Source organism: Procambarus clarkii, chromosome 50 (assembly GCF_040958095.1).
Source record: "Procambarus clarkii isolate CNS0578487 chromosome 50, FALCON_Pclarkii_2.0, whole genome shotgun sequence".
Classification (NCBI taxonomy): Eukaryota; Metazoa; Arthropoda; class Malacostraca; order Decapoda; family Cambaridae; genus Procambarus; species Procambarus clarkii.
In genome coordinates, this window is record NC_091199.1 from 18,752,854 (window position 1) to 18,779,431 (window position 26,578).

General features: G+C 50.9%; 1 protein-coding gene across 1 annotated transcript in view; it reads left to right on the forward strand.

Moving 5' to 3' along the window:
• Positions 1–26,578, forward strand: part of LOC123772742 (uncharacterized) — a 192,766-nt gene that overhangs the window by 147,434 nt on the left and 18,754 nt on the right. The gene's annotated exons all lie outside the window — the stretch shown is intronic.

Here is a 26,578-nt window from a genome sequence, read left to right on the forward strand (position 1 = left end):
AGCTGTGAGAACATCTGTTAGTCTACTGACTTTGTTACTTGCCCCATACACATGTTTTACTTCACACATTTCATTGTGATGAACAATGGACCTGCTAGTTCCAGTTTGCACTGTTCTACTTTCTTCAAATCCATCCAGGAGTTCTGTCTAATGACACTTTTAAGGGACCTATTTGATAACTCAAGATTCCATTCAATACTGTCTTTATTTACTGCAGCCTTAGCAAGGGCGTCAACTTTGTCATGTTCCTGCATGCCAATGTGAGAAGGAATCCACAACATTTTTATATTTACCCTCTTGCTAAGTATTCTTACATATCTACGTCTAGCTTCCAAGTGAGTGTGGGGAGAGGATCTATCCTGGCCTTCATGTGGTAAGTGTTGGGAGAGGATCTATCAGAATACAGGTTTGGACACTCCAAACAGGACTATGGTAGAGGGTACACTTGCTTAGCTAGCTCTCTTCCTCGTGGACAACTCAATGATATTGTCACGTACCACAAACTAGAGCCATAGAATACAGACCCATAATGTTGGTTACCACCCCCCTCACAACCATACTGCTGGTTATCACCCCCCTCACAACCATACTGCTGGTTACCACCCCCCTCACAACCATACTGCTGGTTACCACCCCCCTCACAACCATACTGCTGGTTATCACCCCCCTCACAACCATACTGCTGGTTACCAGCCCTCACTCCCAAACTCTCACACTCTTTCTCTCTGACCCCGACCCTGTTAGTCTAACCGTAACTAAAGTAGTAGAAGAGGGATCAATTACGGAAGTAGGACAACAGAACACAAGCAGATGGGAGGGACAGGTTGAGTCATCCTTTGAGATGATCTCTCATGTAAATAAGGGTATCAGTAATGAACTGAAAGACATGAAGACACCCATAAGCAGCCTACACGGTGAACCAAGAGCAGGAGAGAAGGAAATAAAATGACACAAAAAGAACCATACTCAGGTTCAGACCCAGACAATCAACCTGCAAGTAGCATGAAATATAACAGGGGATTGTACTTCTACAGTAGAAGTAACAAATACAGAAATCCTAAAAAAAAGCCCAGAATCCATGTCCATAATAATTATAAGTTGCCATGAAAGTAGCCACTTCACAAACGTTGTAAGGTGATTAATCACCTGTAAAGGAAAAGAGCTGTACTTGTAGCAGGCATTAAGGAAAAAGAAGGTTCCACTGAGGAAAACTGAAAAGCTAAGCCCAGATGTGCAGAGACAGAGATCCTGAAGGGGGTACAAATGCAACAGGCTGAACAATGCCTAACAAAGGCTTACAGGCTTAGATGATACAACATGGACAGAAATTGAATGATGAAGTTCGTATTCATGATTGAGTCCTAAGAGAGGAAATTCTAGTAATGAAAAGCAAATTGCAAAATGTAATGGGATACAAAATGGTATTCCTTCAGAGAGACATGACGAGGTACAAGAAAATCCAGGCAGCAAATGCAAGGAGGAGGTGCAGTGAAAGGGAAAGGAACAGGGAACCACAGTTCCCCAACTCAACAATCCTAGAAGAGAATGGGGAATCCATAACCATCAATTCAGAAACAATAGAGAGAACTGCCACACCCCCCCCACAACTCCATCATACCCCACTCCGACCTCTAAGCCCCCGGTATCCACCTTAAAATGTCCACCCTGCCACCTTAACCCTCTCTGCCCCACCTCACTCAAAGCATCCCATGCCTACATATGTCTTGGACTGTTTCCTGCTCAAAGTAGGCCTAGGCAAGACGAGAGATCCCCATCATCCTCCTCCCTGTTTACTACACGCCAGAACAATAAACCAGCCCATGGAACAGCTTCCTACACTAGTGGGGAGAGTAAATGATAATAGACATAGGAAAGTGAGCTTCAAGGTAATGTTCTCAAACAATAAAGGCATTACAAGTAAATCAAGCATACTTGAGGAAAGGTCACATGAAGAAAACCCAGATGCAGTGGCACTCTCATAAACGAAATTGTCAGGCATAATAACAAATGCAGTGGTTATGCAGGACTAATATATTATAAGAAAAGAGAAGGAAGGAAGTAAGAAAAGCCCTGCTGATAAGGATGGACTGGAGTTTTGAAGAGATGGATGTCTCGGTCTGTGAAGAATTCAGACTACATAACACGTAATATGCCCTTGGGAGGACCTACGATACTTGTATCAATAATTTATAACCCCCTCCATTAAATGATAGAAGACCCAGACAGGAGTTTGATAGAAGCAGCATGGAAACACTTAATATAATAGAGCAGCTTTGATCCCCTGCAGGAATGGATTTAGACTTTAAATTATGAGATACTGCAACCATGGAAACATAGACTGGGTGAACAGAGACGCACATGGAGGTACAGATATTTAGAGAGCTAAACTATTGGAAGTGGAAACAAGAAACATTTTGAATGAACCTGTCAAGGAACTCACAAGAATGAGAAGCAATGACGAACCAGCAACACTTGACTCAGAATAATGTCTGACTCTGGAAGAGTCAGACGTAAGGGAAGTCAAATTTGGGAACCCTTTGGGAATAAGCAAAAGCTGATATGTGAGTTCCTAGTGAAAGTAAGGATAACCTATCCAAGGAAGGGACCAGAAAGGAAAGGGCTGGTTTATTGAAGAGGAACTTATGATGAGATGAGAAAATTCCCAATGGGAATACCATTTGAAACAGAACTGAGAGAAAAGACTTTAAGATATATTGGACTACGTCACCCAGAAGTACCAGGCAGCTGCAGACAAGTTTATCGCGGCCTCAAAGAACGAAAATGAAATGCAGCAGAGGAATCTATGGTTCCATCTGGCATGTAAAGAAGAAAGGCAATAAAGTACAAGAACATAGAGACACTACAGAAGTAACAGAATGCCAGAAGGCCAAAAATGAGTACCTCAGAATGACGAGAGAAGCAGAGAGACAGTATGAAAATGACATCGCGAGTCAAGTCAAGACCCAACCAAATCAGGAAGAAAACAGCAGTGAAGGAACAAGTGATGAAACTGAGAAAAGAGGAGAACAGATACACGGAGAATAACAAGATGTGTGAAGGACTCAACAAGGCCCAGAAGGTCTTCACAATAGAGCAGAGAGAAGTCTCTGTACTAAGAGAGGTGATGGTAACCCAAACAACCCTGAAAGAATTCGAACTTATCAGAGATTAAGTCAAGAGGAATCTGCTGGAGCTGGATGGGGCAAAAGCTGTTGGGCCTGACAAAATCTCACCATGGATACTAAAAGAACAGAAGCAATATGCGTGTCACTCTCTATGGTGTTTAATAGATATCTAGAAACAGGAGACCTAGCAGAAAGTTGAAAGACAACTTACATAGTCTCAATATACAAAAAGAGTCACTAGCAAGAAGCATTGAACTACAGACCCATTTCCCTAACTTGTATATCATGTAAGGTGACGGAGAAGATTTGAGGAAAATCTTGTAGCACATCTGGAGAGAAAGAGCTTTGTAACACACCACCAGCATGGGTTCAGGTATGATAAATTGTCCCTTACATGTTTAGCAGAATTCTATATCTAGGCGACAAAAATTAGGCAAGAAAGAGAAGGGTGGGCAGACTGCATTTTCTTGGACTGTCAGAAAGATTTTGACACAGTACTCCAAAAGAAGCTTTTACAGAAGTTGGAGGAGACAGGCAGGAAAAACAGGCAATGTGCTGCAGTGGATAGGGGAGTATCTAAGCAACATGAAACAGCGAGTAACGGTGAGGGGGAAGGCATCAGAGTGGCGAGATATCACCAGCAGAGTCTAACAGGATTCCGTACTTGAACACCATCCTGGTTCTTATATATGTTAGAAGGTCCCTGTAGTACATTCGGGTTCGTTCTCGACGTAGAATCGAGAATTCCGGGGTCGAATCCCGGGTGGGACTGGTTTGGTACATTTTCTTTCACCTAATGGCTCAGTTCACCTAGCAGTGAGTAGGTACCCCTGGAGTTAGTCAGCTCGTTGTGGGGTTGCATCCTGGGCGGGGTCAGTAATTCGGCCTTGTGAGGGTGGGGGGACCTCGATAAAAGCCTAACGTGTACGAATACACCCTGGCTTCCTGTCCAATGAAATGACTCAATTAATTATTATTATTATTATTATTATTATTATTATTATTATTATTATTATTATTATTATCATTATTATTATTATTATTATTATTATTATTATTATTATTATTATTATTATTATGTAAATGATCTTCCTGAGGGTATAGACCCATTTCTCCCAATGTTTGCTGATGATACTAAAACTATAAAAAAAGGGGAGCTTCTGCTTTTTTTTTATCATAGTTTGGTATCAGAATCTTCCTCCGTCTTCCAGGACGGAGGAAGATAGCACAAGACTACAGGATCACCTGGACCAACTGAAGGAATGGTCCAACAAATGACTACTAGAGTTTAACTGAAGTAACTGTAAAGTATTGAAAATATGTGAAGTCAGCAGGAGGCCGATCACAAGGAACCATCTGGGAGGTAAAATCCTGCACGAGTCAAGTAGGGAGAAAGATCTGGGGTTTGATATCACCGAACCTGTCCCCAGAACATATCCACACGATCCTTGATGAGGATTCGAACCTATGCACTGGGTGTTCCCTGGCATGCTCTAGTCGATTCAACCACGACATAGTCAAACGAAATGCAACCTGAGGCACTACTGCACCGACAAGGGTCCCCGAGGCTTCCACTGAAGCCTAACTGGGGTTTTACACAATTCCCTCCCCATGCACTCTGACTCTGACGTCCAGTAGTCCTAACTCTGCAGCCCCTCCTTCAATACACAGATAAATTGCCGTGGACTTGGCTCACCACAAAGGTCCTGTGGATTTGTTCATTTATCACGTTAAAGTGATATCTCTGTGTACTATCCCCAAAAGCCCACATCAAGAGGATATCATCAGCGGCATATGCTAGACTGGTCAACTTAAGAACTGCCTAAGACACTTGTGTAAGGAATAATTCACAAGAAACCCGGATCCATAACCAGTATATTCCAAGAACCGGGAGTATACCCTCCACCAGTATACTTCAGGACCCTCCATCAGTATACTTCAGGACCCTCCACCAGTATACTTCAGGACCCTCCACCAGTATACTTCAGGACCCTCCATCAGTATACTTCAGGTCCCTCCACCAGTATACCCCAGGACACCCAGTATAATCCAGGACCCTCCACCAGTATACCCCAGGACACCCAGTATACTCCAGGACCCTCCAACAGTATACTCCAGGAACCTCCACCAGTATACTCCAGGACCCCCCACCAGTATACTCCAGGACCCCCAATATACTCCAGGACCTTCCACCAGTATACTCCACGACCCTCACCAGTATACTCCAAGACCCCCACCAGTATACTCCTGGACCCCAACCAGTATACTCCAGGACCCCTACCAGTATACTCCAGGATCCTCCACCAGTATACTCCAGGACCCTCCACCAGTATACTCCAGGACCCACCACCAGTATACTACAGGACCCTCCACCGGTATACTCCAGCACCCTCCAACAGTATACTCCAGGAACCTCCACCAGTATACTCCAGGACCCCCCACCAGTATACTCCAGGACCCCCAATATACTCCAGGACCTTCCACCAGTATACTCCACGACCCTCACCAGTATACTCCAAGACCCCCACCAGTATACTCCAGGACCCTCCACCAGTAAACTCCAGGACCCCCCACCAGTATACTCCAGGACCCTCCACCAGTATACTCCAGGACCCTCCACCAGTAAACTCCAGGACCCTCCACTAGAATACTCTACAGAAACTCTCTCTAAATGGTTGTCTCATGCTAATCAGACATTCCTATGGGTGAGAGTCAGCCTCCCGCCTTCCATGTTCACCCCATACAACCTCCAGGTTGCCTTGTTCACCCCATACAACCTCCAGGCTGCCATGTTTACCCCATACAACCTCCAGGCTGCCGTGTTCACCCCCATACAACCTCCAGGCTGCCTTGTTCACCCCATACAACCTCCAGGCTGCCATGTTTACCCCATACAACCTCCAGGCTGCCGTGTTCACCCCCATACAACCTCCAGGCTGCCTTGTTCACCACATACAAACTCCAGGCTGCCATGTTCACCCCATACAACCTCCAGACTGCCATGTTCACTCCATACAACCTCCAGGCTGCCTTGTTCACCCCCATACAACCTCCAGGCTGCCTTGTTCACCACATACAAACTCCCGCCTGCCATGTTCACCCCATACAAGCTCCAGACTGCCATGTTCACCCCATACAACCTACAGGCTGCCTTGTTCACCGCCATACAACCTCCAGGCTGCCTTGTTCACCACATACAAACTCCCGCCTGCCATGTTCACCCCATACAAGCTCCAGACTGCCATGTTCACCGCCATACAACCTACAGGCTGCCTTGTTCACCGCCATACAACCTCCAGGCTGCCTTGTTCACCCCCATACAACCTCCAGGCTGCCTTGTTCACCACATACAACATCCAAGCTACCATGTTTACCCTATACAACCTCCAGGCTGCCATGTTCACCACCATACAACCTCCAGGCTGCCTTGTTCACCCCATACAACCTCCAGGCTGCCTTGTTCACCCCATACAACCTCCAGGCTGCCTTGTTCACCCCATACAACCTCCAGGCTGCCTTTTTCACCCCCATACAACCTCCAGGCTGCCTTGTTCACCACATACAAACTCCAGGCTGCCATGTTCACCCCATACAACCTCCAGACTGCTATGGTCACCACATACAACCTCCAGGCTGCCTTGTCCACCCCCATACAACCTCCAGGCTGCCTTGTTCACCCCATACAACCTCCAGGCTGCCATGAAAACCACCATACAACCTCCAGGCTCCCATATTCACCCAATACAACCTCCAGCCTGCCATGTTCACCCCATACAACCTCCAAGGATGCCATGTTCACCCCATACAACCTCCAGGCTGCCTTGTTAAAAACCATACAACCTCCAGGCTCCTTTGTTCACCCTATACAATTTCCAGGCTGCCGTATTCACCCCATACAACCTCCAGGCTAACATGTTAACTCCATACAACCTCCAGGCTGCCTTTGTCACCACCATACAACCTCCAGGCTGCCATATTCACCCTATACAACCTCCAGGCTGTCATGTTCACCCCATACAACCTCCAGACAGCTTTCAGGACCCTCAACCAGTATACATCAGTATGGTTGTATGGTTGTCCCCGTACAACCTCCAGGCTGCCTTGGTCACCCTATACAACCTCCAGGCTGCCTTGTTCACCACCATACAACTTCCAGGCTGCCTTGTTCACCCGATACAACCTCCAGGCTGCCTTGGGCACCCCATACAACTTCTTGGCTGCCTTGTTCACCCCATACCACCTCCAGACTCTCATGTTTACCCCAGACAATCTCCAGCCTGCCTTGGTCATCCCATACTACCTCCAGGCTGCCTTGTTCACCACCATAGAACCTCCAGGCTGCCATGTTCATCCCATACAACCTCCAGGCTGCCATGTTCACCCCCATACAACCTCCAGGCTGTCTTGTTCACCACATACAACTTCCAGGCTGCCATGTGTACCCTATACAACCTCAAGGCTGCCTTGTTCACCCTATACAACCTTCAGGCTGCCTTGTTCACCGCAAACAACCTAAAGGCTGCCATGTTCACCACTATTCAACCTCCAGGCTGCCATGTTCACCACTATACAACCAACAGGCTGCTATGTTCACCCCATACAACCTCCATGCGGCCTTGTCCACACCATACAACCTCCAGGCTGCCTTGTCCACCCCATTCAACCTCCAGGCTGTCATGTTCACCCCATACAACCTTTAGGCTGCCTTGGTCACCCTATACAACATCCAGGATGCCATGTTCACCACCATACAACCTTCAGGCTGCCATGTTAACCACCATACAACCTCCAGGCTGCCGTGTTCACCCCCATACAACCTTCAAGCTGCCTTGTCCACCCCCATACAACCTCCAGGCGGCCTTGGTCACCCCATACAACCTCCAGGTAGCCTTGTTCACTATCATAAACCCTCCAGGCTGCCATGGTCACCCCTATACACCCTCCCGGCTGTCATGTTCACCACCATACAACTTCCAGGCTTCCTTGTTCACCCTATACAACCTCCCGGCTGCCTTGTTCACCCCATACAACCTCATGGCTGCCATGGTCACCCCCATACAACCACAAGGCTGCCATGTTCATCCCATACAACCTCCAGGCTTCTTTGTCCACCCTATACAACCTATAGGCTGCCATGTTCACCCCATACAACCTCCAGGCTGCCATGATAACCAGAATACAACCTCCAGGCTGCCATGTTCACCCTATACAACCTCCAAGGCCGCCATGTTCACTCCATACAACCTCCAGGCTGCCTTGTTCACCCCATACAACATCCAGGCTAACATGTTCACTCCATACAACCTCCAGGCTGCCATATTTACCCTATACAACCTCCAGGCTGCCATGTTCACCACTATACAACCTCCAGGCTGCCATGTTCACCACTATACAACCTACAGGCTGCCATGTTCACCACCTTACAACCTCCAAGCTTCCTTGTTCAATCCATACAACCTCCAGGCTGCCATATTCAGCCTATACAACCTCCAGGCTGCCTTGTTCACCCTATACAACCTTCAGGCTGCCTTGCTCACCACAAACAACCTCCAGGCTGCCATGTTCACCACTATACAACCTCCAGGCTGCCATGTTCACCACTATACAACCTACAGGCTGCCATGTTCACCACCTTACAACCTCCAAGCTTCCTTGTTCACCACATACAACCTCCCGGCTGTCTTGTTCACCCCACACAACCTCCAGACTGCAATGTTCACCATAATACAACCCCCAGGCCTCCTTGTTCACCACATACAACCTCCAGGCTGCCATGTTCACCCCCATAGAATCACCAGGCTGCTATGTTCACCCCATACAACCTCCATGCGGCCTTGTCCACACCATACAACCTCCAGGCTGGCTTGTCCACCCCATTCAACCTCCATGCTGTCATGTTCACCCCATACAACCTTTAGGCTGCCTTGGTCACCCTATACAACCTCCAGGATGCCATGTTCACCACCATACAACCTTCAGGCTGCCATGTTAACCACCATACAACCTCCAGGCTGCCGTGTTCACCCCCATACAACCTTCAAGCTGCCTTGTCCACCCCCATACAACCTCCAGGCGGCCTTGGTCACCCCATACAACCTCCAGGTAGCCTTGTTCACTATCATAAACCCTCCAGGCTGCCATGGTCACCCCTATACAACCTCCCGGCTGTCATGTTCACCACCATACAACTTCCAGGCTTCCTTGTTCACCACATACAACCTCCAGGCTGCCATGTTCACCCCCATAGAATCTCCAGGCTGCTATGTTCACCCCATACAACCTCCATGCGGCCTTGTCCACACCATACAACCTCCAGGCTGCCTTGTCCACCCCATTCAACCTCCAGGCTGTCATGTTCACCCCATACAACCTTTAGGCTGCCTTGGTCACCCTATACAACATCCAGGATGCCATGTTCACCACCATACAACCTTCAGGCTGCCATGTTAACCACCATACAACCTCCAGGTTGCCTTGTTCACCCCCATACAACCTTCAAGCTGCCTTGTCCTCCCCCATACAACCTCCAGGCGGCCTTGGTCACCCCATACAACCTCCAGGTAGCCTTGTTCACTATCATAAACCCTCCAGGCTGCCATGGTCACCCCTATACACCCTCCCGGCTGTCATGTTCACCACCATACAACTTCCAGGCTTCCTTGTTCACCCTATACAACCTCCCGGCTGCCTTGTTCACCCCATACAACCTCATGGCTGCCATGGTCACCCCCATACAACCACAAGGCTGCCATGTTCATCCCATACAACCTCCAGGCTTCTTTGTCCACCCTATACAACCTATAGGCTGCCATGTTCACCCCATACAACCTCCAGGCTGCCATGATAACCAGAATACAACCTCCAGGCTGCCATGTTCACCCTATACAACCTCCAAGGCCGCCATGTTCACTCCATACAACCTCCAGGCTGCCTTGTTCACCCCATACAACATCCAGGCTAACATGTTCACTCCATACAACCTCCAGGCTGTCATATTTACCCTATACAACCTCCAGGCTGCCATGTTCACCACTATACAACCTCCAGGCTGCCATGTTCACCACTATACAACCTACAGGCTGCCATGTTCACCACCTTACAACCTCCAAGCTTCCTTGTTCAATCCATACAACCTCCAGGCTGCCATATTCAGCCTATACAACCTCCAGGCTGCCTTGTTCACCCTATACAACCTTCAGGCTGCCTTGCTCACCACAAACAACCTCCAGGCTGCCATGTTCATCACTATACAACCTCCAGGCTGCCATGTTCACCACTATACAACCTACAGGCTGCCATGTTCACCACCTTACAACCTCCAAGCTTCCTTGTTCACCACATACAACCTCCCGGCTGTCTTGTTCACCCCACACAACCTCCAGGCTGCAATGTTCACCATAATACAACCCCCAGGCCTCCTTGTTCACCACATACAACCTCCAGGCTGCCATGTTCACCCCCATAGAATCACCAGGCTGCTATGTTCACCCCATACAACCTCCATGCGGCCTTGTCCACACCATACAACCTCCAGGCTGGCTTGTCCACCCCATTCAACCTCCATGCTGTCATGTTCACCCCATACAACCTTTAGGCTGCCTTGGTCACCCTATACAACCTCCAGGATGCCATGTTCACCACCATACAACCTTCAGGCTGCCATGTTAACCACCATACATCCTCCAGGCTGCCGTGTTCACCCCCATACAACCTTCAAGCTGCCTTGTCCACCCCCATACAACCTCCAGGCGGCCTTGGTCACCCCATACAACCTCCAGGTAGCCTTGTTCACTATCATAAACCCTCCAGGCTGCCATGGTCACCCCTATACAACCTCCCGGCTGTCATGTTCACCACCATACAACTTCCAGGCTTCCTTGTTCACCCCATACAACCTCATGGCTGCCATGTTCACCCCCATACAACCTCAAGGCTGCCTTGTTCATCACATACAACCTCCAGGCTGCATTGTTCACCAAGATAGAAACTCCAAGCTGCCATGTTCATCCCATACAACCTCTAGGCTTCTTTGTCCACCCTATACAACCTATAGGCTGCCATGTTCACCCCATACAACCTCCAGGCTGCCATGATAACCAGAATACAACCTCCAGGCTGCCATGTTCACCCCATACAACCTCCAAGGCCGCCATGTTCACTCCATACAACCTCCAGGCTGCCTTGTTCACCACCATACAACCTCCAGGCTGCCATGTTCACCCCATACAACCTCCAGGCTGTCATGTTCACCCTATACAACCTCCAGGCTGCCATGTCCACCACCATACAGCATCCAGGCTTCCATGTTACCCCTACACAACCTCCAGGGTGCCATATTCACCCCATACAACCTCCAGGCTAACATGTTCACTCCATACAACCTCCAGGCTGCCATATTTACCCTATACAACCTCCAGGCTGCCATGTTTACCACTATACAACCTCCAGGCTGCCATGTTCACCACTATACAACCTTCAGGCTGCCATGCTCACCACCTTACAACCTCCAAGCTTCCTTGTTCAATCCATACAACCTCCAGGCTGCCTTGTTCACCCTATACAACCTTCAGGCTGCCTTGTTCACCGCAAACAACCTCCAGGCTGCCATGTTCACCACTATACAACCTACAGGCTGCCATGTTCACCACCTTACAACCTCCAAGCTTCCTTGTTCACCACATACAACCTCCAGGCTGTCTTGTTCACCCCACACAACCTCCAGGCTGCAATGTTCACCATAATACAACCCCCAGGCCTCCTTGTTCACCACATACAACCTCCAGGCTGCCATGTTCACCCCCATAGAATCTTCAGGCTGCTATGTTTACCCCATACAACCTCCATGCGGCCTTGTCCACACCATACAACCTCCAGGCTGCCTTGTCCACCCCATTCAACCTCCAGGCTGTCATGTTCACCCCATACAACCTCCAGGATGCCATGTTCACCACCATACAACCTTCAGGCTGCCATGTTAACCACCATACAACCTCCAGGCTGCCTTTTTCACCCCCATACAACCTTCAAGCTGCCTTGTCCACCCCCATACAACCTCCAGGCGGATTTGTTCACCCCATACAACCTCCAGGTAGCCTTGTTCACTATCATAAACCCTCCAGGCTGCCATGGTCACCCCTATACAACCTCCCGGCTGCCATGTTCACCACCATACAACTTCCAGGCTTCCTTGTTCACCCTATACAACCTCCCGGCTGCCTTGTTCAACGTATACAACCTCATGGCTGCCATGTTCACCCATATACAAACTCAAGGCTGCCATGTTCATCCCATACAACCTCCAGGCTTCTTTGTCCACCCTATACAACCTATAGGCTGCCATGTTCACCCCATACAACCTCCAGGCTGCCATGATAACCAGAATACAACCTCCAGGCTGCAATGATAAATAAAATACAACCTCCAGGCTGCCATGTTCACCCCATACAACCTCCAAGGCTGCCATGTTCACTCCATACAACCTCCAGGCTGCCTTGTTCACCACCATACAAACTCCAGGCTGCCATGTTCACCCCATACAACCTCCAGGCTGTCATGTTCACCCTATACAACCTCCAGGCTGCCATGTCCACCACCATACAGCATCCAGGCTTCCATGTTACCCCTACACAACCTCCCGGGTGCCATATTCACCCCATACAACCTCCAGGCTAACATGTTCACTCCATACAACCTCCAGGCTGCCATATTTACCCTATACATCCTCTAGGCTGCCATGTTCACCACTATACAACCTCCAGGCTGCCATGTTCATCACTATACAACCTACAGGCTGCCATGTTCACCACCTTACAACCTCCAAGTTTCCTTGTTCAATCCATACAACCTCCAGGCTGCCTTGTTCACCCTATACAACCTTCAGGCTGCCTTTGTACGCCACACAACCTCCAGGCTGTCATGTTTACCATATTCAACCTCCAGGCTGCCATGTTCTCCCCATACAGAATCCAGGCTGCCATGTTCACCCTATACAACCTACAGGCTGCCATATTAACCCTATACAACCTCCAGGCTAACATGTTCACCCCATACAACCTCCAGGCTGCCTCTGTCACCCCCATACAACCTCCAGGCTGCCATATTCACCCTATACAACCTCCAGGCTGTCATGTTCACCCCATACAACCTCCAGGCAGCATTGTTCACCCCATACAACCTCCAGGCTGCATTGGTCACCCTATACAACCTCCAGGCTGTCATGTTCACCCTATACAACCTCAGGCAGCATTGCTCACCCCATACAACCTCCCGGCGGCCATGTTCACTACCATACAACTTCCAGGCTGCCTTGTTCACCCCATACAACCTCCAGGCTGCCATGTTCACCCCATACAACCTCCAGGCTGCCTTGTTCACCCTATACAACCTCCAGGCTGCCATGTTCACTACCATACAACCTCCAGGCTGCCTTGTTCACCCCATACAACCTCCATGCTGCCATGTGTACCCTATACAACCTCCTGGCTGCCATGGTCACCCCATAAAACCTCCAGGCTTCCTTGTTCACCCCAATACAACCTCCAGGCTGCCATGATCACCTTATGCAACCTTCAGGCTGCCACATTAAACCTATACAACCTCCAGGCTGCCATGTTAACCACCATACAACCTCCAGGCTGCCATGTTCACCCACATACAACCTCCAGGCTGCCATGTTCACCACCATACAACCTCCCGGCTGCCATGATCACCACCATACAAATTCCAGGCTGCCATGTTCACCCCATACAACCTCCAGGCTGCCATGTTCACTCCCCATACAACTTCAAGGCTGCCTTGTTCACCACATACAACCTCCAGGCTGCCTTGTTCACCCCATACAACCTCCAGGCAACCTTGTTCACCCCAAACAACCTCCAGGCTGCCATGTTCACAACCATACAACCTCCAGGCTGCCTTGTCAACCCACATACAAATTCCAGACTGCCTTGTTCACCCCAAACAACCTCCAGGCTGCCTTGTTCACCCTATACAACCTTCAGGCTGCCTTGTTCACCCCATACAACCTCCAGGCTGCCTTGTTCACCCCATACAACCTCCAGGCTGCCTTGTGAACCACCCTAGAACCTCCAGGCTGCCATGTCCACCCCATACAACCTCCAGGCTGCCTTGTTCACCACCATAGAACCTTCAGGCTGCCATGTTCACCCCATACAACCTCCAGGCTGCCATATTCATCCAACACAAAATCCAGCCTGTCATGGTCACCCCATACAACCTCCAGGCTGCCTTGTTTACCCCACACAACAACCAGGCTGTTATGTTCACGCTACACAACATCCAGGCAGCTATGTTCACCACTATACAACCACTAGGCTCCCATGTTCACCCTATACAACCTACAGGCTGCCATGTTCACCACCATACAACCTCCAGGCTGCCATGTTCACCCCATACAACCTCCAGGCTAACATGTTCACCCTATACAACCTCCAACCTGCCTTGTCCACCCCGATACAACCTCCAGGCTGCCTTGGTCTCCCCATACATCCTCAAGGCTACCTTGTTCAACTCATACAACCTCCAGACTGCCATGTTCACCATCATACAACCTCCAGGCTGCCTTGGTCACCCCATACAACCTCCAGGCTGCCTTGTCCACCCCATGCTACCTCCAGACTGCTTTGGTCACTCCATACAACCTCCAAGCTGCCATGGTAACCACCATAAAACCTCCAGGCTGCCATGTTCACCCTATACAACCTCCAGGATGCCATGTTCACCCCATACAACCTCCAGCCTGCCTTGCCATGTTCACCGCATACAACCTCCAAAGCTGCCATGTTCACCTAATACAACCTCCAGGCTGCCATGTTCACCACCATACAACCTCCAGGCTGCCTCGTTTACCCCACAAACAACCTCCAGGCTGTCATGTTCACCACCATAGAACCTCCAGGCTGCCATGTTCACCCCATACAACCTCCAGGCTAACATGTTCACACTATACAACCTCCAGGTTGCCTTATTCACCACCATACAACCTCCAGGCTGCCATATTCACCCTATACAACCTCCAGGCTGTCATGTTCTCCCCATACAACCTCCACGCAGCTTTGTTCACCCCATTCAACCTCCAGGCTGCCTTGGTCACCCCATACAACCTCCAGGCTGCCTTGTTCACCCCATACAACCTCCGAGCTGCATTGTTCCCCCACATACAACCTCTAGCCAGCCTTGTTCACCCCATACAACCTCCAGGCTGCCTTGTTCACACCATACAACCTCCAGGCTGCCATGATAACCAGAATACAACCTCCAGGCTGCAATGTTAAATAAAATACAACCTCCAGGCTGCCATGTTCACCCCATACAACCTCCAAGGCTGCCATGTTCACTCCATACAACCTCCAGGCTGCCTTGTTCACCACCATACAAACTCCAGGCTGCCATGTTCACCCCATACAACCTCCAGGCTGTCATGTTCACCCTATACAACCTCCAGGCTGCCATGTCCACCACCATACAGCATCCAGGCTTCCATGTTACCCCTACACAACCTCCCGGGTGCCATATTCACCCCATACAACCTCCAGGCTAACATGTTCACTCCATACAACCTCCAGGCTGCCATATTTACCCTATACATCCTCTAGGCTGCCATGTTCACCACTATACAACCTCCAGGCTGCCATGTTCACCACTATACAACCTACAGGCTGCCATGTTCACCACCTTACAACCTCCAAGTTTCCTTGTTCAATCCATACAACCTCCAGGCTGCCTTGTTCACCCTATACAACCTTCAGGCTGCCTTTGTACGCCACACAACCTCCAGGCTGTCATGTTTACCATATTCAACCTCCAGGCTGCCATGTTCTCCCCATACAGAATCCAGGCTGCCATGTTCACCCTATACAACCTACAGGCTGCCATATTAACCCTATACAACCTCCAGGCTAACATGTTCACCCCATACAACCTCCAGGCTGCCTCTGTCACCCCCATACAACCTCCAGGCTGCCATATTCACCCTATACAACCTCCAGGCTGTCATGTTCACCCCATACAACCTCCAGGCAGCATTGTTCACCCCATACAACCTCCAGGCTGCATTGGTCACCCTATACAACCTCCAGGCTGTCATGTTCACCCCATACAACCTCAGGCAGCATTGCTCACCCCATACAACCTCCCGGCGGCCATGTTCACTACCATACAACTTCCAGGCTGCCTTGTTCACCCCATAGAACCTCCAGGCTGCCATGTTCACCCCATACAACCTCCAGGCTGCCTTGTTCACCCCATACAACCTCCAGGCTGCCATGTTCACCCCATACAACCTCCAGGCTGCCTTGTTCACCCCATACAACCTCCAGGCTTCCATGTTCACTACCATACAACCTCCAGGCTGCCTTGTTCACCCCATACAACCTCCATGCTGCCATGTGTACCCTATACAACCTCCTGGCTGCCATGGTCACCCCATAAAACCTCCAGGCTTCCTTGTTCACCCCAATACAACCTCCAGGCTGCCATGATCACCTTATGCAACCTTCAGGCTGCCACATTAAACCTATACAACCTCCAGGCTGCCATGTTAACCACCATACAACCTCCAGGCTGCCATGTTCACCCACATACAACCTCCAGGCTGCCATGTTCACCACCATACAACCTCCCGGCTGCCATGATCACCACCATACAAATTCCAGGCTGCCATGTTCACCCCATACAACCTCCAGGCTGCCATGTTCACTCCCCATACAACTTCAAGGCTGCCTTGTTCACCACATACAACCTCCAGGCTGCCTTGTTCACCCCATACAACCTCCAGGCAACCTTGTTCACCCCAAACAACCTCCAGGCTGCCATGTTCACAACCATACAACCTCCAGGCTGCCTTGTCAACCCACATACAAATTCCAGACTGCCTTGTTCACCCCAAACAACCTCCAGGCTGCCTTGTTCACCCTATACAACCTTCAGGCTGCCTTGTTCACCCCATACAACCTCCAGGCTGCCTTGTTCACCCCATACAACCTCCAGGCTGCCTTGTGAACCACCCTAGAACCTCCAGGCTGCCATGTCCACCCCATACAACCTCCAGGCTGCCTTGTTCACCACCATAGAACCTCCAGGCTGCCATGTTCACCCCATACAACCTCCAGGCTGCCATATTCATCCAACACAAAATCCAGCCTGTCATGGTCACCCCATACAACCTCCAGGCTGCCTTGTTTACCCCACACAACAACCAGGCTGTTATGTTCACGCTACACAACATCCAGGCTGCTATGTTCACCACTATACAACCACTAGGCTCCCATGTTCACCCTATACAACCTACAGGCTGCCATGTTCACCACCATACAACCTCCAGGCTGCCATGTTCACCCCATACAACCTCCAGGCTAACATGTTCACCCTATACAACCTCCAACCTGCCTTGTCCACCCCGATACAACCTCCAGGCTGCCTTGGTCTCCCCATACATCCTCAAGGCTACCTTGTTCAACTCATACAACCTCCCGACTGCCATGTTCACCATCATACAACCTCCAGGATGCCATGTTCACCCCATACAACCTCCAGCCTGCCTTGCCATGTTCACCGCATACAACCTCCAAAGCTGCCATGTTCACCTAATACAACCTCCAGGCTGCCATGTTCACCACCATAGAACCTCCAGGCTGCCATGTTCACCCCATACAACCTCCAGGCTAACATGTTCACACTATACAACCTCCAGGTTGCCTTATTCACCACCATACAACCTCCAGGCTGCCATATTCACCCTATACAACCTCCAGGCTGTCATGTTCTCCCCATACAACCTCCACGCAGCTTTGTTCTCCCCATTCAACCTCCAGGCTGCCTTGGTCACCCCATACAACCTCCAGGCTGCCTTGTTCACCCCATACAACCTCCGAGCTGCATTGTTCCCCCACATACAACCTCTAGCCAGCCTTGTTCACCCCATACAACCTCCAGGCTGCCTTGTTCACACCATACAACCTACAGGCGGCCTTGTTCACCCCATACAACCTCCAGGCTGCCTTGTTCACCCCATACAACCTCCAGGCGGCCTTGTTCACCACCACACAACGTCCAGGCTGCCTTGTTCACCCCATACATCCTCCAGGCTGCCTTGTTCACCCCATACAACCTTCAGGCTGCCATGTTCATCTTATACAACCTCCAGGCTGCCATATTCACCCTATACAACCTCCAGGCTGCCTTGTTCACCCCATACAACCTCCAGGCTGCCATGTTTACCTTATGCAACCTCCAGGCTGCCATATTCACACTATATAACCTCCAGGCTGCCTTATTCACCCTAAACAAACTCCAGGCTGCCATGTTCACCACTATACAACCTCCAGGCTACCTTCTTCATCATTATACAACCTCCAGGCGGCCATATTCACCCGATACAACCTCCAGGCTGTCATGTTCACCCCATACACCCTCCAGGCTGCCTTGCTCACCCTATACAACCTCCAGGCAGCCATGGTCACCCCCATACAACCTCCAGGCTGCCTTGTTCACCACATACAACCTCCAGGCTGTCTTGGTCACCCCATACAACCTCCAGGCTGCCTTGTTCACCCCATACAACCTCCAGGCTGCCTTGTTCACACCATACAACCTACAGGCGGCCTTGTTCACCCCATACAACCTCCAGGCTGCCTTGTTCACCCCATACAACCTCCAGGCGGCCTTGTTCACCACCACACAACGTCCAGGCTGCCTTGTTCACCCCATACATCCTCCAGGCTGCCTTGTTCACCCCATACAACCTTCAGGCTGCCATGTTCATCTTATTCAACCTCCAGGCTGCCATATTCACCCTATACAACCTCCAGGCTGCCTTGTTCACCCCATACAACCTCCAGGCTGCCATGTTTACCTTATGCAACCTCCAGGCTGCCATATTCACACTATATAACCTCCAGGCTGCCTTATTCACCCCAAACAAACTCCAGGCTGCCATGTTCACCACTATACAACCTCCAGGCTACCTTCTTCATCATTATACAACCTCCAGGCGGCCATATTCACCCGATACAACCTCCAGGCTGTCATGTTCACCCCATACACCCTCCAGGCTGCCTTGCTCACCCTATACAACCTCCAGGCAGCCATGGTCACCCCCATACAACCTCCAGGCTGCCTTGTTCACCACATACAACCTCCAGGCTGTTTTATTCACCCCATTCAACCTCCAGGCTGCAATGTTCACCACCACACATCCTCCAGGCTGCCTTAATCAACACATACAACCTCAAGGCTGCCTTGTTCACCCCATACAACCTCCAGGTTGCCCTGGTCTCCACTATACAACCTCCAGACTGCCTTGGTCACCCTATACAACCTCCAGGCTGTCATGTTCACCCCACACAACCTCCAGGCAGCGTTGTTCACCTAGTACAACCTCCAGGCTTCCTGGTTCACCCTATACCACCTCCACGCTGCCATGTTCACCACCGTACAACCTCCAGGCTACCATATTCAACCTATACAACCTCCAGGCTGTCATGTTCACCCCATACAACCTCCAGGCAGCTTTGTTCACCTAATACAACCTCCAGGCTTCCTGGTTCACCCTATACCACCTCCACGCTGCCATGTTCACCACCGTACAACCTCCAGGCTACCATATTCAACCTATACAATCTCCATACTGCCATGTTCACCACCGTACAACCTTCAGGCTGCCATGTTAACCACCATACAACCTCCAAGCTGCTTTGTCTACCCCCATACAACCTCCAGGCTGCCTTGGTCACCCCATACAACCTCTAGGCTGCCTTGGTCACCACCATATAACCTCCAAGCTGCCGTCTCCACCACATACAACCTCCAGCCGGCCTTGTTCACCCCATACCACCTCCAGGCGGCCTTGTTCCCCCTATACAACCTCCAGGCTGCCATGTTCACCACCATACAACTTCCAGGCTGCCTTGTTCACCCCCATGCAACCTCCAAGCTGCCTTGTTAACCCCATACAACCTCCAGGCAGCGTTGGTCACCCCATACAACCTCCAGGCTGCCTTGGTCACCACCATACAACTTCCAGGCTGCCTTGTTCACCCACTTACAAACTCCGCACTGCCTTGTTAACCCCATACAACCTCCAGGCTGCCTTGTGCAACCCATACAACCTCCAGGCTGCCTTGGTCACCCCATACAACCTCCAGGCTGCCTTGTGCACCCCATACAACCTCCAGGCTGCCTTAGTCACCCCTTACAACCTCCAGGCTGCCATGTGTACCCTATACAACTTCCAGGCTGCCTTGTTAACTCCATATAACCTCCAGGCTGCCTTGTGCACCCCATTCAACCTCCAGGCTGCCTTGGTCACTCCATACAACCTCCAGGCTACCTTGTTCACCACCATACAACCTCCAGGCTGCCTTGTTCAACTCATACAACCTTCAGGCTGCCTTGTTCACCCCATGCAACCTCCAGGCTGCCTTGTTCACCCCATACAACCTCCAGGCTGCCTTGTGAACCACCCTAGAACCTCCAGGCTGCCATGTCCACCCCATACAACCTCCAGGCTGCCTTGTTCACCACCATAGAACCTCCAGGCTGCCATGTTCACCCCATACAACCTCCAGGCTGCCATATTCATCCAACACAAAATCCAGCCTGTCATGGTCACCCCATACAACCTCCAGGCTGCCTTGTTTACCCCACACAACAACCAGGCTGTTATGTTCACGCTACACAACATCCAGGCTGCTATGTTCACCACTATACAACCACTAGGCTCCCATGTTCACCCTATACAACCTACAGGCTGCCATGTTCACCACCATACAACCTCCAGGCTGCCATGTTCACCCCATACAACCTCCAGGCTAACATGTTCACCCTATACAACCTCCAACCTGCCTTGTCCACCCCGATACAACCTCCAGGCTGCCTTGGTCTCCCCATACATCCTCAAGGCTGCCTTGTTCAACTCATACAACCTCCAGACTGCCATGTTCACCATCATACAACCTCCAGGCTGCCTTGGTCACCCCATACAACCTCCAGGCTGCCTTGTCCACCCCATGCTACCTCCAGACTGCTTTGGTCACTCCATACAACCTCTAAGCTGCCATGGTAACCACCATAAAACCTCCAGGCTGCCATGTTCACCCTATACAACCTCCAGGATGCCATGTTCACCCCATACAACCTCCAGCCTGCCTTGCCATGTTCACCGCATACAACCTCCAAAGCTGCCATGTTCACCTAATACAACCTCCAGGCTGCCATGTTCACCACCATACAACCTCCAGGCTGCCTCGTTTACCCCACAAACAACCTCCAGGCTGTCATGTTCACCACCATAGAACCTCCAGGCTGCCATGTTCACCCCATACAACCTCCAGGCTAACATGTTCACACTATACAACCTCCAGGTTGCCTTATTCACCACCATACAACCTCCAGGCTGCCATATTCACCCTATACAACCTCCAGGCTGTCATGTTCTCCCCATACAACCTCCACGCAGCTTTGTTCACCCCATTCAACCTCCAGGCTGCCTTGGTCACCCCATACAACCTCCAGGCTGCCTTGTTCACCCCATACAACCTCCGAGCTGCATTGTTCCCCCACATACAACCTCTAGCCAGCCTTGTTCACCCCATACAACCTCCAGGCTGCCTTGTTCACACCATACAACCTACAGGCGGCCTTGTTCACCCCATACAACCTCCAGGCTGCCTTGTTCACCCCATACAACCTCAGGCGGCCTTGTCCACCACCACACAACGTCCAGGCTGCCTTGTTCACCCCATACATCCTCCAGGCTGCCTTGTTCACCCCATACAACCTTCAGGCTGCCATGTTCATCTTATGCAACCTCCAGGCTGCCATATTCACCCTATACAACCTCCAGGCTGCCTTGTTCACCCCATACAACCTCCAGGCTGCCATGTTTACTTTATGCAACCTCCAGGCTGCCATATTCACACTATATAACCTCCAGGCTGCCTTATTCACCCCAAACAAACTCCAGGCTGCCATGTTCACCACTATACAACCTCCAGGCTACCTTCTTCATCATTATACAACCTCCAGGCGGCCTTATTCACCCGATACAACCTCCAGGCTGTCATGTTCACCCCATACACCCTCCAGGCTGCCTTGCTCACCCTATACAACCTCCAGGCAGCCATGGTCACCCCCATACAACCTCCAGGCTGCCTTGTTCACCACATACAACCTCCAGGCTGTCTTATTCACCCCATTCAACCTCCAGGCTGCAATGTTCACCACCACACATCCTCCAGGCTGCCTTAATCAACACATACAACCTCAAGGCTGCCTTGTTCACCCCATACAACCTCCAGGTTGCCCTGGTCTCCACTATACAACCTCCAGACTGCCTTGGTCACCCTATACAACCTCCAGGCTGTCATGTTCACCCCACACAACCTCCAGGCAGCGTTGTTCACCTAGTACAACCTCCAGGCTTCCTGGTTCACCCTATATTACCTCCACGCTGCCATGTTCACCACCGTACAACCTCCAGGCTACCATATTCAACCTATACAACCTCCAGGCTGTCATGTTCACTCCATACAACCTCCAGGCAGCTTTGTTCACCTAATACAACCTCCAGGCTTCCTGGTTCACCCTATACCACCTCCACGCTGCCATGTTCACCACCGTACAACCTCCAGGCTACCATATTCAACCTATACAATCTCCATACTGCCATGTTCACCACCGTACAACCTTCAGGCTGCCATGTTAACCACCATACAACCTCCAAGCTGCTTTGTCTACCCCCATACAACCTCCAGGCTGCCTTGGTCACCCCATACAACCTCTAGGCTGCCTTGGTCACCACCATATAACCTCCAAGCTGCCTTCTCCACCACATACAACCTGCAGCCGGCCTTGTTCACCCCATACCACCTCCAGGCGGCCTTGTTCCCCCTATACAACCTCCAGGCTGCCATGTTCACCACCATACAACTTCCAGGCTGCCTTGTTCACCCCCATGCAACCTCCAAGCTGCCTTGTTAACCCCATACAACCTCCAGGCAGCGTTGGTCACCACCATACAACTTCCAGGCTGCCTTGTTCACCCACTTACAAACTCCGCACTGCCTTGTTAACCCCATACAACCTCCAGGCTGCCTTGTGCAACCCATACAACCTCCAGGCTGCCTTGGTCACCCCATACAACCTCCAGGCTGCCTTGTGCACCCCATACAACCTCCAGGCTGCCTTAGTCACCCCTTACAACCTCCAGGCTGCCATGTGTACCCTATACAACCTCCAGGCTGCCTTGTTAACCCCATATAACCTCCAGGCTGCCTTGTGCACCCCATTCAACCTCCAGGCTGCCTTGGTCACTCCATACAACCTCCAGGCTACCTTGTTCACCACCATACAACCTCCAGGCTGCCTTGTTCAACTCATACAACCTTCAGGCTGCCTTGTTCACCCCATACAACCTCCAGGCTGCCTTGTTCACCCCATACAACCTCCAGGCTGCCTTGTGAACCACCCTAGAACCTCCAGGCTGCCATGTCCACCCCATACAACCTCCAGGCTGCCTTGTTCACCACCATAGAACCTCCAGGCTGCTATGTTCACCCCATACAACCTCCAGGCTGCCTTGGGCACCACCATAGAACCTCCAGGCTGCCTTGTTCACCCGATACAATCTCCAGGCTGCCTTGGGCACCCCATACAACTTCTTGGCTGCCTTGTTCACCCCATACCACCTCCAGACTCTCATGTTCACCCCAGACAATCTCCAGCCTGCCTTGGTCATCCCATACTACCTCCAGTCTGCCTTGTTCACCACCATAGAACCTCCAGGCTGCCATGTTCATCCCATACAACCTCCAGGCTGCCATGTTCACCCCCATACAACCTCCAGGCTGTCTTGTTCACCACATACAACTTCCAGGCTGCCATGTGTACCCTATACAACCTCAAGGCTGCCTTGTTCACCCTATACAACCTTCAGGCTGCCTTGTTCACCGCAAACAACCTAAAGGCTGCCATGTTCACCACTATTCAACCTCCAGGCTGCCATGTTCACCACTATACAACCTACAGGCTGCCATGTTCACCACCTTACAACCTCCAAGCTTCCTTGTTCACCACATACAACCTCCAGGCTGCCATGTTCACCCCCATAGAATCTCCAGGCTGCTATGTTCACCCCATACAACCTCCATGCGGCCTTGTCCACACCATACAACCTCCAGGCTGCCTTGTCCACCCCATTCAACCTCCAGGCTGTCATGTTCACCCCATACAACCTTTAGGCTGCCTTGGTCACCCTATACAACATCCAGGATGCCATGTTCACCACCATACAACCTTCAGGCTGCCATGTTAACCACCATACAACCTCCAGGCTGCCGTGTTCACCCCCATACAACCTTCAAGCTGCCTTGTCCACCCCCATACAACCTCCAGGCGGCCTTGGTCACCCCATACAACCTCCAGGTAGCCTTGTTCACTATCATAAACCCTCCAGGCTGCCATGGTCACCCCTATACAACCTCCCGGCTGTCATGTTCACCACCATACAACTTCCAGGCTTCCTTGTTCACCCCATACAACCTCATGGCTGCCATGTTCACCCCCATACAACCTCAAGGCTGCCTTGTTCATCACATACAACCTCCAGGCTGCATTGTTCACCAAGATAGAAACTCCAAGCGGCCATGTTCATCCCATACAACCTCCAGGCTTCTTTGTCCACCCTATACAACCTATAGGCTGCCATGTTCACCCCATACAACCTCCAGGCTGCCATGATAACCAGAATACAACCTCCAGGCTGCCATGTTCACCCCATACAACCTCCAAGGCCGCCATGTTCACTCCATACAACCTCCAGGCTGCCTTGTTCACCACCATACAACCTCCAGGCTGCCATGTTCACCCCATACAACCTCCAGGCTGTCATGTTCACCCTATACAACCTCCAGGCTGCCATGTCCACCACCATACAGCATCCAGGCTTCCATGTTACCCCTACATAACCTCCAGGGTGCCATATTCACCCCATACAACCTCCAGGCTAACATGTCCACTCCATACAACCTCCAGGCTGCCATATTTACCCTATACAACCTCCAGGCTGCCATGTTTACCACTATACAACCTCCAGGCTGCCATGTTCACCACTATACATCCTTCAGGCTGCCATGCTCACCACCTTACAACCTCCAAGCTTCCTTGTTCAATCCATACAACCTCCAGGCTGCCTTGTTCACCCTATACAACCTTCAGGCTGCCTTGTTCACAGCAAACAACCTCCAGGCTGCCATGTTCACCACTATACAACCTCCAGGCTGCCATGTTCACCACTATACAACCTACAGGCTGCCATGTTCACCACCTTACAACCTCCAAGCTTCCTTGTTCACCACATACAACCTCCAGGCTGTCTTGTTCACCCCACACAACCTCCAGGCTGCAATGTTCACCATAATACAACCCCCAGGCCTCCTTGTTCACCACATACAACCTCCAGGCTGCCATGTTCACCCCCATAGAATCTCCAGGCTGCTATGTTTACCCCATACAACCTCCATGCGGCCTTGTCCACACCATACAACCTCCAGGCTGCCTTGTCCACCCCATTCAACCTCCAGGCTGTCATGTTCACCCCATGCAACCTCCAGGATGCCATGTTCACCACCATACAACCTTCAGGCTGCCATCTTAACCACCATACAACCTCCAGGCTGCCTTGTTCACCCCCATACAACCTTCAAGCTGCCTTGTCCACCCCCATACAACCTCCAGGCGGATTTGTTCACCCCATACAACCTCCAGGTAGCCTTGTTCACTATCATAAACCCTCCAGGCTGCCATGGTCACCCCTATACAACCTCCCGGCTGCCATGTTCACCACCATACAACTTCCAGGCTTCCTTGTTCACCCTATACAACCTCCCGGCTGCCTTGTTCACCGCATACAACCTCATGGCTGCCATGTTCACCCATATACAAACTCAAGGCTGCCATGTTCATCCCATACAACCTCCAGGCTTCTTTGTCCACCCTATACAACCTATAGGCTGCCATGTTCACCCCATACAACCTCCAGGCTCCCATGATAACCAGAATACAACCTCCAGGCTGCAATGATAACCAAAATACAACCTCCAGGCTGCCATGTTCACCCCATACAACCTCCAAGGCTGCCATGTTCACTCCATACAACCTCCAGGCTGCCTTGTTCACCACCATACAAACTCCAGGCTGCCATGTTCACCCCATACAACCTCCAGGCTGTCATGTTCACCCTATACAACCTCCAGGCTGCCACGTCCACCACCATACAGCATCCAGGCTTCCATGTTACCCCTACACAACCTCCCGGGTGCCATATTCACCCCATACAACCTCCAGGCTAACATGTTCACTCCATGCAACCTCCAGGCTGCCATATTTACCCTATACATCCTCTAGGCTGCCATGTTCACCACTATACAACCTCCAGG